Source organism: Crocodylus siamensis, chromosome 7 (assembly GCF_052110815.1).
Source record: "Crocodylus siamensis isolate JL-2025a chromosome 7, ASM5211081v1, whole genome shotgun sequence".
Classification (NCBI taxonomy): Eukaryota; Metazoa; Chordata; order Crocodylia; family Crocodylidae; genus Crocodylus; species Crocodylus siamensis.
Window position 1 is genome coordinate 63462045 of NC_143401.1, and position 13056 is coordinate 63475100.

General features: G+C 42.7%; 1 protein-coding gene across 4 annotated transcripts in view; it reads right to left on the reverse strand.

Moving 5' to 3' along the window:
* SGMS1 (sphingomyelin synthase 1) overlaps positions 1-13056 on the reverse strand; it is a 182510-nt gene that overhangs the window by 85553 nt on the left and 83901 nt on the right. The gene's annotated exons all lie outside the window — the stretch shown is intronic.

A 13056-nucleotide genomic window follows, 5' to 3' on the forward strand; every position in this document is an offset into this window, starting at 1 on the left:
AAGGACAATGAACATGACAACAAAAGCCTTGTCTAGAGAGCTTTTCAGAGGCTACATAAGTTTTATCTCATTTCCTGGTCTGCCTATCCAACTCCAGAGGACTCTCACTCATTTAATAGATATTAGCATAAGTATTTAGTATCTACTCTTCATATTTATGTTTAAAAACTCTCTCAACAGCCTTTCCCCAAAATTTAAGATGTAGCATCTTCGGTTCCACAAGAGGAAAACAAATAAAAGAGTTGTGACTTTCATTATCCATACATATTAAAGGCACGCTCAACCTCATTTTAACAGTCATTCTTAAACAAAATTTTAATTTGTTACAGAAAAACCTCTTTCCTCACCTAACCGGCCCATTCACTCTAACCATGTATCATTTTAAAAAAGTCAATAAAAAAAAGGGGTTTTTTTTTGTTAACCTGGGGCGGGACTCTTTAGCCTGGAAAAGCGCAGGCTCAGGGGTGATCTGATGGCCACCTACAAGTTTATCAGGGGTGACCACCAGGATCTGGGGGAACGTTTGTTCACCAGAGCGCCCCAAGGGATGACGAGGTCGAACGGTCACAAACTCCTGCAAGACCGTTTCAGGCTGGACATAAGGAAGAATTTCTTTACTGTCTGAGCCCCCAAGGTCTGGAACAGTCTGCCAGCGGAGGTGGTTCAAGCACCTACATTGAACACCTTCAAGAGTAAGTTGGATGTTTATCTTGCTGGGATCCTATGACCCCAGCTGACTTCCTGCCCTTTGGGCAGGGGGCTGGACTCGATCTCCCGAGGTCCCTTCCAGCCCTGATGTCTATGAAATCTATGAAAATAAAAAAAATACAGTTTGCGGTCCGGATCTGAGGACAGACCTTCTGGTCCGTGATTGTGACCAGGGGGCAGGGCACCTGTCAAGGGGCAGGACTACCAACTCAACAGCTCGCCAAAAGTCAGTAAGCGGCCTTCCAGCCAAAACAATTGTCCGCACCTGGCTTAGTCCCTATACATTCAATAGTCCAGTGAAAATCAACTGCAAACTACACAAGAAATTTGCTCAGATATGCTCAGGTAACTCTGACCAGATGCAAGCAGATAAATCCCTTTGATGCTTTCAAGTCACTTGCCCCCTCTCTCATTAATGCCCTCCTCCTTTCCTCCCCCTTTCCCTATCCTTTATATTCAAATGACCTTACTCCTTTTTATTTAGTACCCCTGCACTCCACAAGTCTATTTATAGTACAAGAAGCAGGTTATAAGTCTACAGAAGCTCATGCCTCTCTAAACAATTTAGACTAAAAGTGTCACACTGCCTTTTAGTAAATGTTTGTTAGTGGTTAAAAAAATAAGTTTAACCTTTGAAAAAGTTCTGGGCAATAAAAAAAGACCTAAAGATCAAGTATGCTAAACACAGATTCTACATTTTCCATATTACTTTAAACACTGCAAAGTTGTTTAGTGTGTTTTAAAATCACTGCTTAACATTTTGTGGTATAACAGACTCCTTCCTGTATAATCTCAGCACAGCTGGACTTTGTCTGAGGAAGTTTGCCTGCGAGAGGGGAGTGGAAAACAGATTCAAAGCAGAGACTAATTCTCACATAACTAGAGAGCTCCAGTGCAGATCTTCCACAGCAGCTCTACTTGGTCAACGCAGGGAATAGTTAGCACTGCCATTCTGCATTCCTATGTAGGAGGCTGCGTGACATAAAATGAAGCTGATATACTGGGGACTAATATAGAATGAGCATGTGCAGTGCAGCGATCCTTACACAGCTGGTCCGGTCCATTAATCCATTCCCAGTTTCCTAAAGGAGTCCAGAGGTACAGCCCTGTGCAGCGTTAAGCCCTATTTTTGTATAATCCTGCATAAAAGCGAGCTACCACAGTGCTAGAACCATTTTTCCTGAGCAGGCATTATCAGTCTTATTTTTAGCAACACAAAACTAGAGATCTCTGAAACAGCCTCTGAACTTGAGTTCACTCAAGTCACTCACACTTACCCACACCGCCCATCCCAACTCAACTCAGTTTCTTAATTCTCTTTTATGTCAACCAAAAGGAAGCAAGTGTGTGCGTTTAAAAATCCTATTTTTATTTTCTGTCATTTCTCTATTGAAAGGAGGTTGTCTAAACTATTATGTAGTCCTAATTTCTTTCAGAAACTGCCAAAATACTTCAAAGGACTCTTCTTGTGCAGATTCTTTTATGGACTAATCAATATCCAGTCCAGCAGCAGATGTTTAACTGTGACAGACTATGGATTTTAGTTAGGTTCGGCAGAATTTAAATTTTTATTTTTTAATAATGTTGGCAGATAATATCAGTATTTAATTCTTAAGCATTTATTTAGATTTTTACATTGATTTAAATTTTCAGGATTGCACAAAATTAAAGGTGTGGGGGTAAAGAGCTTATTAATGACAAACAACTACTGTAAGACTGCCACCAGCTGAGTGACAGAGCTGCTATCAATCCTGGCTCCACTTTCCCATAGCTCCTTCATCCATTTTGTCACTTCCTCTTCCTTTGTTCCGTCCCTAGAGTTTCTCGGAGTTACAGTCCAAACTACAGTCAACATGGTTTTGTACGACTGCTCTCCCTGTTATCACACACTCCATGATTTTTCTTATGTCCCCTTTCTATAAATTTCAATTATTGATGGAGGCAGGGGTACAGGTTGTAGCCATGTTGGTCTAAGGACATAGGCAGACAAGGTTCTTTGGGTAAATCTGATATCTTTTATTAGACTAACTCAAATAATTGGAAAAATTCTTCTTTGCAAGCTTTTGGGCATAAACACGCTTCATCAGGCTGAGGAAGCATCTGCAGATGCTTTGACAGATGCTTCCTCAGCCTGACAAAGGGTGTTTGTTCCCGAAAGCTTGCAAAGAAGAATTTTTCCAACTATTTGAGTTGGTCTAATAAAAGATATCAGATTTACCCAAAACATCTTGTTTGCCAATTATTGATGGAAATATTTTTTCATCGGTTTGTGTGTTTAAATCAATATTTATCAATGTTTACTGATAAAAATTGAGTTCTGTCAAGCTTAGTTTTACTGTAGTATTTTCATTTTAAACATGTTCACATTGTGATAATGCTATATGCCTCAGTTTAACTCATTAGCCTGTGCACCAGGAATGAAGAGTTAAGTGCCATGGCAGGCTACCTGCCAAACAGGTAGAGAGAGATCTCCAGCATCAAAAAGATTTGAATAGCTATGTTAATGCTTCAAGGGGGCTTGGTACTCATTCTTTGGGGAAGATGCCCCAGAAGCATGAAAGTGGGGTGGAAATAAGTATGACAATGGGCACAGCAAGTTGGACATGTAGAGCATCAGCTCTTGGCTAGGGAGTCTGAAGACAGAGACCAGCAGAACAGTTTTGGGGCCTCAGTAGTCAGAGAAACAGTAAAGGGAACAGATGAGTAACTCTGGGGTGCTCAGGGCTGGGTGGGCTGGACTAATTTCATAGCCGGTAGGGTTGGAAGGGACTAGGGAAAAGAGCAACTGCTTAAAACTTTGGAGGAGGCAGAGAACATCTGCCTAGGAAGCCTTTGTCTCAATAAATGCCTTTATTCAAAAGGAGCTGCCTGTTTTGCTGCTTGGTACCTGGGGCTGCACCTTATCTCCAGAACAAGGATAAAATCTTTCTCTGAAGAGCAGAACTGGAAGCTACCTCCTTGAGTCAGGGCCACAGAACAGCCAGGGAGGGTCAGAGACCAAAAGGGCTAAGATCTCAATGGAAAAGAGCCAGAGCTCCCACTTCCTAGAAGCCATACCTGGGCTGGCTTCAGTAGAAAGAGTCACCCTGGTGAAAGAGCTTATATTTGATTTTTACTATTTACAGGTGCTCGTCACTATGTGACACACTTTTTTGCATTAGATTAAACCTGGTTGAGAAATGGGGCTAATGGGAGGAGTCAGCAATATTTCATAGACTTCACTGAAGTTTAAATAAATAAATAAATAAATAATTTTTAAAAATCATGCAGGTGCGCAACCATATTTTAAAAAATCTGCATAACTTTTTATTTTCCAGCATAGGAATATGCAATTAAAAAATAGAAAGCAACTGTAAGGTGTTCCTGACCTACTCTGAAGAACCAAACTTCATTCTCGAATCTTAGGACCATTCTTTGAGCCAATCCACCAAGAAGGGTTCTCCAGGTACTACCTATAGCAGTTCTTCCCAAACCCACTCAGCATGACCTCATTTATGACTACATTTCCTCAGCATGGCCCCTCACTCCCAACTCGCAGCCCCCCACCCACCAAGTGCTCTTTACTCCCAGCCCACAGCCCCTGGCCCTGCCCCAAGGCCAGCAGGGTCCACAGCCTCCTACTCCCCCACCCCAGCAGCACCTGAACCCCACCTGCCACCCACACGAAGCAGCAGCAGCTGCTGAGGCCAAAGTGCATAGCCCAACTCCCAGTCCCCCCACCCCTACCCCTCCCCAGAGGCAGCACAGCCTATGGAGGAGCAGGGGGAGGACATGGGCTGCATGTTGCCGGCTTGGGGGTCCCTGGCCTGCTGCCCTTTCCCCAGCCTCTGCTGCCCAGCAGCTGGGACTTGGTGTGGCAGAAAGCATCACACCGTGGCATCATCCGTTCATGTTGCAAGCCCATTTGGGGTCCCATAGTTTGAGAAGTCTGTAGAACAGAGATGGGCAAAATACGGCCAGAGCGCTAGGCTTTGTCTGAACTGCAGCGGGTCCCTCAGTCCCACCTGGTTTAGGCTCTGTCCATCCATGGTGCGACCTGCCACCCCCTGAGCACACAGAAGACCTGGCAGCAGCAGCTTCTTCCATCTACTGCTGATGCTGGCCCCCTCCCCGTGGTACCAGTGGGGACCCACACTGCAGCCTCGACATGGCACACCCCGTGCCTGCTCACATTTAACAGTGGCAGCAGCAGTGCCATGCAGACAGAAATTGCTCTGCACAGGATAACAGCAGCCTCTCTTCCTTGCTGCTGCCTGACACTCTTAATAGCTATATATCCCACACCCCACATACACATCCCCACAGCCTCCCACAAGCCCCATACTCCCCCACCCATAACCCCTCAACATCCCTGCAATATTACAGTAAGACTTCATTTGGAGCTATTATACAAATCACCTCTATAGGCAAGACACAAACGCACACAAATCAGGACAAAAATCTTTTCTCTAAATAAAATTAAATATGTTATCATGAAGATACAATTTTTAGTATATCTTTTTTTCTTTTTCTTCCAGTTCCAAGTTGGGAAATCCCTTTAACAAATGGAGTACTTCTGGGGTGAAGGGAGGGACTTCCAGTAGCAAATGTCAGGGGTTAGGAGGTGGAACTTCTAGATAGGTTAAAAAAGCGGGTGGACCTGAACAGGATGCGATTCAACAAGGACAAGTGCAGGGTGCTGCACCTGGGGAGAGGGAACCAGCATTATGGTTATAGGTTAGGGGCTGACCTCTCAGCAGCACACAAGCAGAGACAGATCTTGGAGTTAGGATCGACTCCAGGATGAATACGAGTCGCCAGTGCAACGAAGCAATAGGCAGAGCCAACCATACTCTGTCATGCATCAACAGGGGCATCACTAACAGGTCCAGAGAGGTCTTGCTCCCCCTCTATGCAGCACTGGTCAGGCCTCAGCTGGAGTACTGTGTCCAGTTCAGGGCGCTGCACTTCAAGAGGGACGTGGAGAACCTGGAGAGGGTCCAGAGGAGGGCCACGCGTATGGCTGAGGGCCTCTGTGGCCAGCCCTACAAGAAGAGGCTGAGGGACCTGAATCTCTTCAGTCTCCACAACAGGAGACTGAGGGGGGATCTTGTGGTTGCCTACAACTTGATCAGGGGCCACCAGCAGGGACTTGGGGAAAGTCTGTTCACCAGGGCCCCCCTTGGAGTCACCAGGAACAATGGCCACAAGCTGAGGGAGGATAGGTTTAGGTTAGATATTAGGAAGAACTACTTCACTGTAAGGGTGGCCAGGGCCTGGAATAGGTTTCCCAGAGAGGTGGTGCTCTCACCTTCCCTTGAAATCTTCAAGAGGAGACTGGATAGGCACCTGGCTGGGGTCTTATCCAGTCCCGGGCCCTCCCATCCCCAGTGCTCCTTCCTGCCCCTGGCAGGGGGTCAGACTCAACGATCTGTCTAGGTCCCTTCCAACTCATTGATTCAATGATTCTGGTCCCAAGCTGCCAACCAGGGGGTGGGGCACCCATCAAGGGGAAGGGCAACCCTTGTGGCCCTCGACAGCTCACAAAAACTCATTAAGCAGCCCTCCAGCCAAAATAATTGCCCGCCCTGATACAGAAGTTGACTAAGTACATGATAGAGTAAAGAAATAGTTCAAATACATTTCAGAGCTGCTGGATTTGTGAGATGCAGGAATCTGAAAAGAAAAATCAACATTTCAACCTAGAGCCCCCAGGTACTGCAGTCAATATTTTTTCCATAACACTGAACATGTTGCCAACACCACAAAATGGTGCACTATCAGATGTGCCATGATATTGGTTAGAAGCTACATTACTGGGCTTTCAAAATGTTGATATAACAAGGTAGTCACCTAGCTTGGTTTCTTCAGAATCCTGGCAGCACAATTATTTTAATCTAAATTTCTTCTACCACATGCACCTTTTCAATTAAGCACCTAATTGAGAAACTCAGTCATGTAAGCAAATCAATAAAAAAAGTTTTATATCCTTGCCAGAGACAACTGGTTCTCTGCCTTGGAGAGGAACACACTATCACAACACCTGTCTTTTGCTGTTTTCTTTTACTTGCCTCTTGAGCAAACTTTTGACTTTGAAGCTTTTTTTAATTGGCCTGCCCTCAGAATTTTCATTTTCATTTACACAGTAGAAAATTATGCAGTTTGGAATTTTTTTCAGCTAACAAGCCCCTTTCACAGCAAAAAGGCTGAAGTGACCATTATTAGCACAGTTGTTTTTATGTTGTGGTTAATTAAATGAGCAAAAGTTCTGAACTTTCATGCCATTAGACCAGGCATGTCCAACATGCAGCCCACCAAGCCATTTTATCTGGCCTGTGGCGGCACTGCTGCCACGGGGCTGCCGCGGAGCACGGAGCCGGGGTGGAGCCACCGCCACCGTGGAGCACAGAGCTGCTGCCAAGCGTGGAGCCGCTGGCACTTGGGCAGCAGCGAGGCAAGGTGAGGTGAGCAGAGCCAGTCCACGGGCCCTAGCTGGCAGCAAGGGGAAGGGACATGGGGGGGGCAAGGCCCCCACAGTGAGGGAGGGAGTGGGGCAGGGGCAGGTGCTGCCCAGCCAGAGGGGCATGGGACAGAGATGCTGCTTGTCTGGTGGGGGGGGAGGTGCCCCAGATCTGGGAGCAAGGCAAGGGCGAACTGCTGCTGCTGCTGCTGCAGGCTGAGGCTGTGGCTGTGCTGGGCTCTTTCTGGTGGGGGCTGGGGTGGGCTGTGCTTGGAGCAGGTGGTGGCAGCACTGGGAGGAGGGATTGGGGGAGCTACAGCCACCCCAAAATTTGCTATAGTCCCCTCCCAGTGCAGCCGCCACATACCATGAGTTTATACCCCTTTTTCTTATTCAGTTCTCCATAGGTCAACTCAAGCCCTTCATTTATTTTGGTTTCCTGCAAACAGATTACCTTATCACCAAATTTCTATTTTTTTAAGGTCAATTACAATTTCTGGGTTTACTTGCACTGAAGCTCTGATCCTGCACTGCTCAGAAAGCAGGGAGGCATAACATCCTCAAGAAAATGCATCTTCCTCTTCTGTCCTTACTTGACTGGCTCACCGTACTCAGGAGAACCCCTGCTAAACCCTAATTCTACAAAGTTGCTAGAACTATTTATAAATTCCACCATGAGGGCACATCTACAGGTATACAAGTACACAGTCACAAAAAACATATCCCTTAAACTTTTGCGTTTTATCTTAAGAAAAAGAAGTTTTCCTTGGAAAATGGAACCAAAGTGTTACAGCTGTTAGAATTAAGGGCCCAAGCTATGGCTTCAAATTATTTTCATTTAACTCTGTGTTGTAATTTATAGTTACCCAGAATACCGTTGATTAAAATTCCGGAAAACTTAAATATGACTTGATAAACTATCACCGTCTCCAGTTGTCAACAGACTTGCCTTTTTCCTGGAACAATACAATGGAACCTTTCATCACCTTCCATTGATGCAAGTTGTCTATTGTTTCTATTTAATCATGCAGCACTATTGATATAAACGTTAAGATCACTAAGCTCATACTGGCATGCCAAACTATATAAATAAAAGTCTAACAGAAGACCATTCAGTTCCATTACAGTAATAAGAGGTCTGTGGGTTAAAAGCTTTTTCTGAACATAAAAACAAATACAAATGTATTTACAGTAGAACCCAGACTCTTCATGGGGTTAAGATTCCTTAGCTTAATGTAAAAATAAGAGTTTGTAAATCAGGATGGGGTGGAGAAAGACACAGCTAACAGCTGTACAGAACTGCTGAGGTACTCCTGCTGATTAACAGTGTTTTTGTTTTAAAGGGTCCAGCTTCTCCAATCAACTGTACAGGACCTCTGCTGTGCTCTAGTTGAGTGGAGAAGCAGCATCCTTTGAAGACTGAGCAATCAATTAAGAGGTTCATCCATAATTCAGCAAGGTGCATGGACATTTGATTCAGTGAATTAATGTCACTGCATCAGCGTCTGCACTACATGTAATAGTTAGGGAATAACTAACAAAAAAAGACTAGAATTCTGCAATGTTGTATTTTTCCCCATTTTCCATCTACGACTGAAGTAGCAGCACATGCTACTTCATTAGGCATCAAATATTACACCATTTATAGTTCATGAACTTTTAGGTTTACCAAATACTAGCACTGCTGTTTCTTAATATAGTATAATTATAACTTAATGTGTTAAGTATAGAATTTTAGGCACAGGAATGAAAGGTGGTAAAATCTACATGTTAAAAAAGCTAAAAAATATGAGAGTATAAGAATATTTTTAACACAGTAAGACAAACATTTTCTAAGCACACTTCAGTGGGTTATAGGCATTTCTAAATATAAGTTGTTTAGTAACTACGTGCATCAGTTCATGGGCTGAAAACAGCTGATGGAATGGGTGTCATGTAACAAGATTCCAAGAGCATGCTTTTTCAACATGATGCACTACATTTAGCTAATTCCTTCTCATGCTGACCCTCACATTTCACTAAACATCACCGATGTAAATAACTATCATCATAATTTAAAAATAAAAGTTAATTTAATATGAACTCTTTGCATTGAGTAATTTTGTTTTTCCTAGTTTCAAGGTCAACTCCAACATTCGCAGAAACACAGTATTCTGGTGTTATCACCCCTCAGAGATTGAACAAAGAACTACTACTTTAGTGTAACACAAATTGTGGGAGGCATTATTCTCATTTTAAATAAGCAAGCACAAAGAAGTAGGACCACTGAAGCAAGTTAGACTGAGTCTAAGCAGCAACTGACCTAAGGTCATATTCAGTTACAAAATACTTTGACCTGCCCCCCCTGGGGGATTTTAAAGGAAGTGGGATTTCAACCCAGCTTTCCTGCTGTCACAAGAACATCTCCCTAAAATTTTACTATAGCCAAAAGACAAACTTTCCTCAAGAAGAAAAAAAAGTAGTCTGTAATTCCTTACACATTAAATTTACAGGTTTAATAGATTTTCAAACATTTACAGTTTTGTGCAGCAACAGTTGTAGTTTCAATCACCATAATAGATACAGTCATATAACCAAGCAAAGAAAACCTTCATACAACCCAAGAGAACAAACCATTATTAAAAGCAGCACTTGGAACAAACTTGTTTAAAATTAGCCTATACTACTACATAGGGACAATAACCTGTGAAATCTAAATACAAGCCCAGTCTTTTTAGAGCTCATCTGTACAAGTATCTTACTTCTAAATATCCATCGAGATTAGTCCCCTGACTAGATCTCATCAAATGATCAAAATAAAATAAATTATGAGAGGGCTGTTCTTAAAACACTGCTGTTCTTATCCATTTTAAAGAATGACTTTTCAATAAAATCATAAAATGCAGGCTCAAGTTCCTATCGAAGTCTTGGAAAGGAAGTGAGACTATTCATTTTACATAAACTGAAAGCAAACCGGCTTGTATTATCTACAGCACCTGAAATTTAGAAATCTATTGTTCAGTACAATTTTTTTCAGCTAAACTATCACAAATGACATAAAAGAGGGAAGGCTTCCAAACAGTATTTGAGAGAGAAAAAAGGCTGGCAGCTTCATACATGCATAACCCGATCGTGAAGTGAAAGACCTGTCATGAAAGCAATAAAACATCTAACTTGTGGGGTCTACATGCTAACATGCTTCCAACCTCTATAACAGAGAAATTCAAAAGTAACCCCCTAACCCCCTAACAAAAACATTTTCCTTTCCTTTTCTGTAGGCTTTGCCCCAGCAAACATCTACAAAGTTTTATTATGCAGAGCAGTATATGTTAACACAGGGTAAGAACATCTATATGGGGGGAGGGAGGGGGTGGCAGGGTTGGAGAAAAGCATAGTCTTATATTTGAGTACTGGCCCACGGTAGGCTGCTGCCATGACCCTGGCTGAAGGTGGGGATGAGTTACTGCCTGCCCTGTGGGGTGGCTCATGTGGGCTACCAGGAAGGGGGAGTGCAAGGGGCCTGGCTGCCTGCCCCTCCCCCACCACTGTTTTCCTTGCCACATCAGTGAAAGACATTAACAAAAGATGACTCCCCCAATAATTAGAATCTATACATAGAAATTACAATTATATAATATTATTATTATAAATTATACACATCTGCACAGCTATAATTTAGAATTATGTAATATATAGAATACAATTACTGTGGGGTCATCTTAAATTGAAAGTCATCTTGGATTCAGGTATATATGGTATTTAATTCCAATTCTAATGAAATTCATCTCTGTAAAAAAAAGGTATTGTAACATTACCCAAGAATAGAACACATGAGAAGAAAAGAAATCAAAGCAGCAGGTAGGGTATTGGTGGCAATGGTACAACAGGAGAACCTCAGCAGAAACAGAAGACTGAAAGTCTGAAAAACGTCTTGGATTACCCCAGGGGCTACAGACTAAAAGACAGCTCCAATTCAGCCTTAAGAGAAAAAATAGGAGCTGGTAAAATGTGGGTGAGAAAGTTCCTGCTGTGTTTAAACAGTTATAAGGATCTGGCAAAGCTGAAAATGTAAGGCATGTAGAATTGAAGGGACACCTTACTTCTCCAAGAGCTTACAGACCAGTGATTCTCAACCAGGGTGATGTCACTGAGGTGCTGTGGTTCAAGGTGTTTTGATATACAACACACAAGATAAATCCAGAGATTTCAAATGAATTTCATTCTGACCTGCTGTGGTCTTTCCAAGTTCTTTCCAACAGAAGAATTTCAGCTCCAGCTACATTCTGTACACATTCAGAAAAATACATGAAACAGGAATTTTTGCCTACCTTTTACAAAAAGCAGTACAAGATCAGTTACTTTTACCTGAACAGCCAGAGTATAGGGGAGACAACCATATGTTCAAAATACTACCGTCTAAAGGCCAAGAAAAAAGAGAATAGAGACAACTGGATTGGGAAAAGATTATATAAACTTGAGAATGTTCTCTATACTGAGTGTGCACTTTCAAATCCACAGCATGCCTCACTTCAGCTGCGATTTACAGATGAATCATAATTCAGATGCATACATAATTTTGATTAAATGTATGCAGCATCCTGCCAAAGGACAAAATGGACAGTGTCCTGCACAATACTCAACATCCTGATTTTAATAAACTAGCTTTCTTACACATCTTAGAAAATGAAAATTTTCATTTAGAAAGTGAACTTTTAGAAAATAAATGGCAAATCCCTTTTCTATTTAAGAGACTTGCTCATTTCATTACTCATTGCCATTTGCACTCAAAAGTATGGGGACAGTCTATCTGATCTGACCATGCACTTTATGCTCTGACATTTTTCCCTATTCTACCACTATGCTTTTAGACACCCTCACTCCCAAATCGTTGCAAAAATCCTCAACTCCCAGATGCTACTTCCCCCACAGAATAACAATTAACCTGATGCTTGCCAATTTCATCCCAGTCTCAAAATTATCTGACATGAGGGATACCATGCCTTCGACAGCCTGCCTTCACACACAGTCATCTTCTAAAACCCACACATAGCATACGTTCAAGCAGAAACCACAAGAGCAATGTGTTGCTACATTATATAGCAATGAATCCATCATTTCCTTCTACTTTACGTTTTAGAAAGGAAATGCCACACTGCAAGTTTAATAAGCCCTTCACATACTGTATTTCTAAATTAAACTTTTACCTTAAAGTTCCAGTACCAGAATGTCATGGGGGCCAAACATTACTTCAACCTCAGACAATCAGATATAAAAAGAAGTACGAGGGATTTGCCATTCCTCTCACACAATAGTAATCTGATCCTTACTCTAAAATAACCAGATGGCCATCTGCCACCAATGAACAGTTACATCAGTACTCCATCCCATTAACAACAGATTCATTTTGCTATGTAACGAATACACCAAACTATGTAAAACGATGCAATGATGCTTCAAGTTGTGGCAAGGGAGGTTTAGGTCGGATATTAAGAAAAACTCTCTCACTAGGAGGGTGGTGAAGCACAGGAACAAGTTGCCCAGAGAGGTGGTGGAATCTCCATCCTTGGAGGTTTTTAAGACCTGGCTGAACAAAGCCATGGTCAAAATGATCTAGTTGGGGCTGGTCCTGCTTTGAGCAGGGGGTTGGACTAGATGACCTCCTGAAGTCCCTTCCAACTCTAATTTTCGATGATTCTATGCAGATTTGCTGAATAGCATTTCATACAATTAAAAGAAAAATTAAATATGTGCACTAAATCTCACCAAAAAAGAAGTAAAAATGCCATGACTGTCCAACTGGTGACTCTTGAGGGGTTTACCCGTGGTGCCTGGGCTGGATGCCCAACTTCAGCTTTTTTGCTGCTGCTGCAGCCAGAATCCCCAGGCTCCCCGTCCCTCCTCCAGCTTCCACTGCCTGCTCTGTCTGTGTG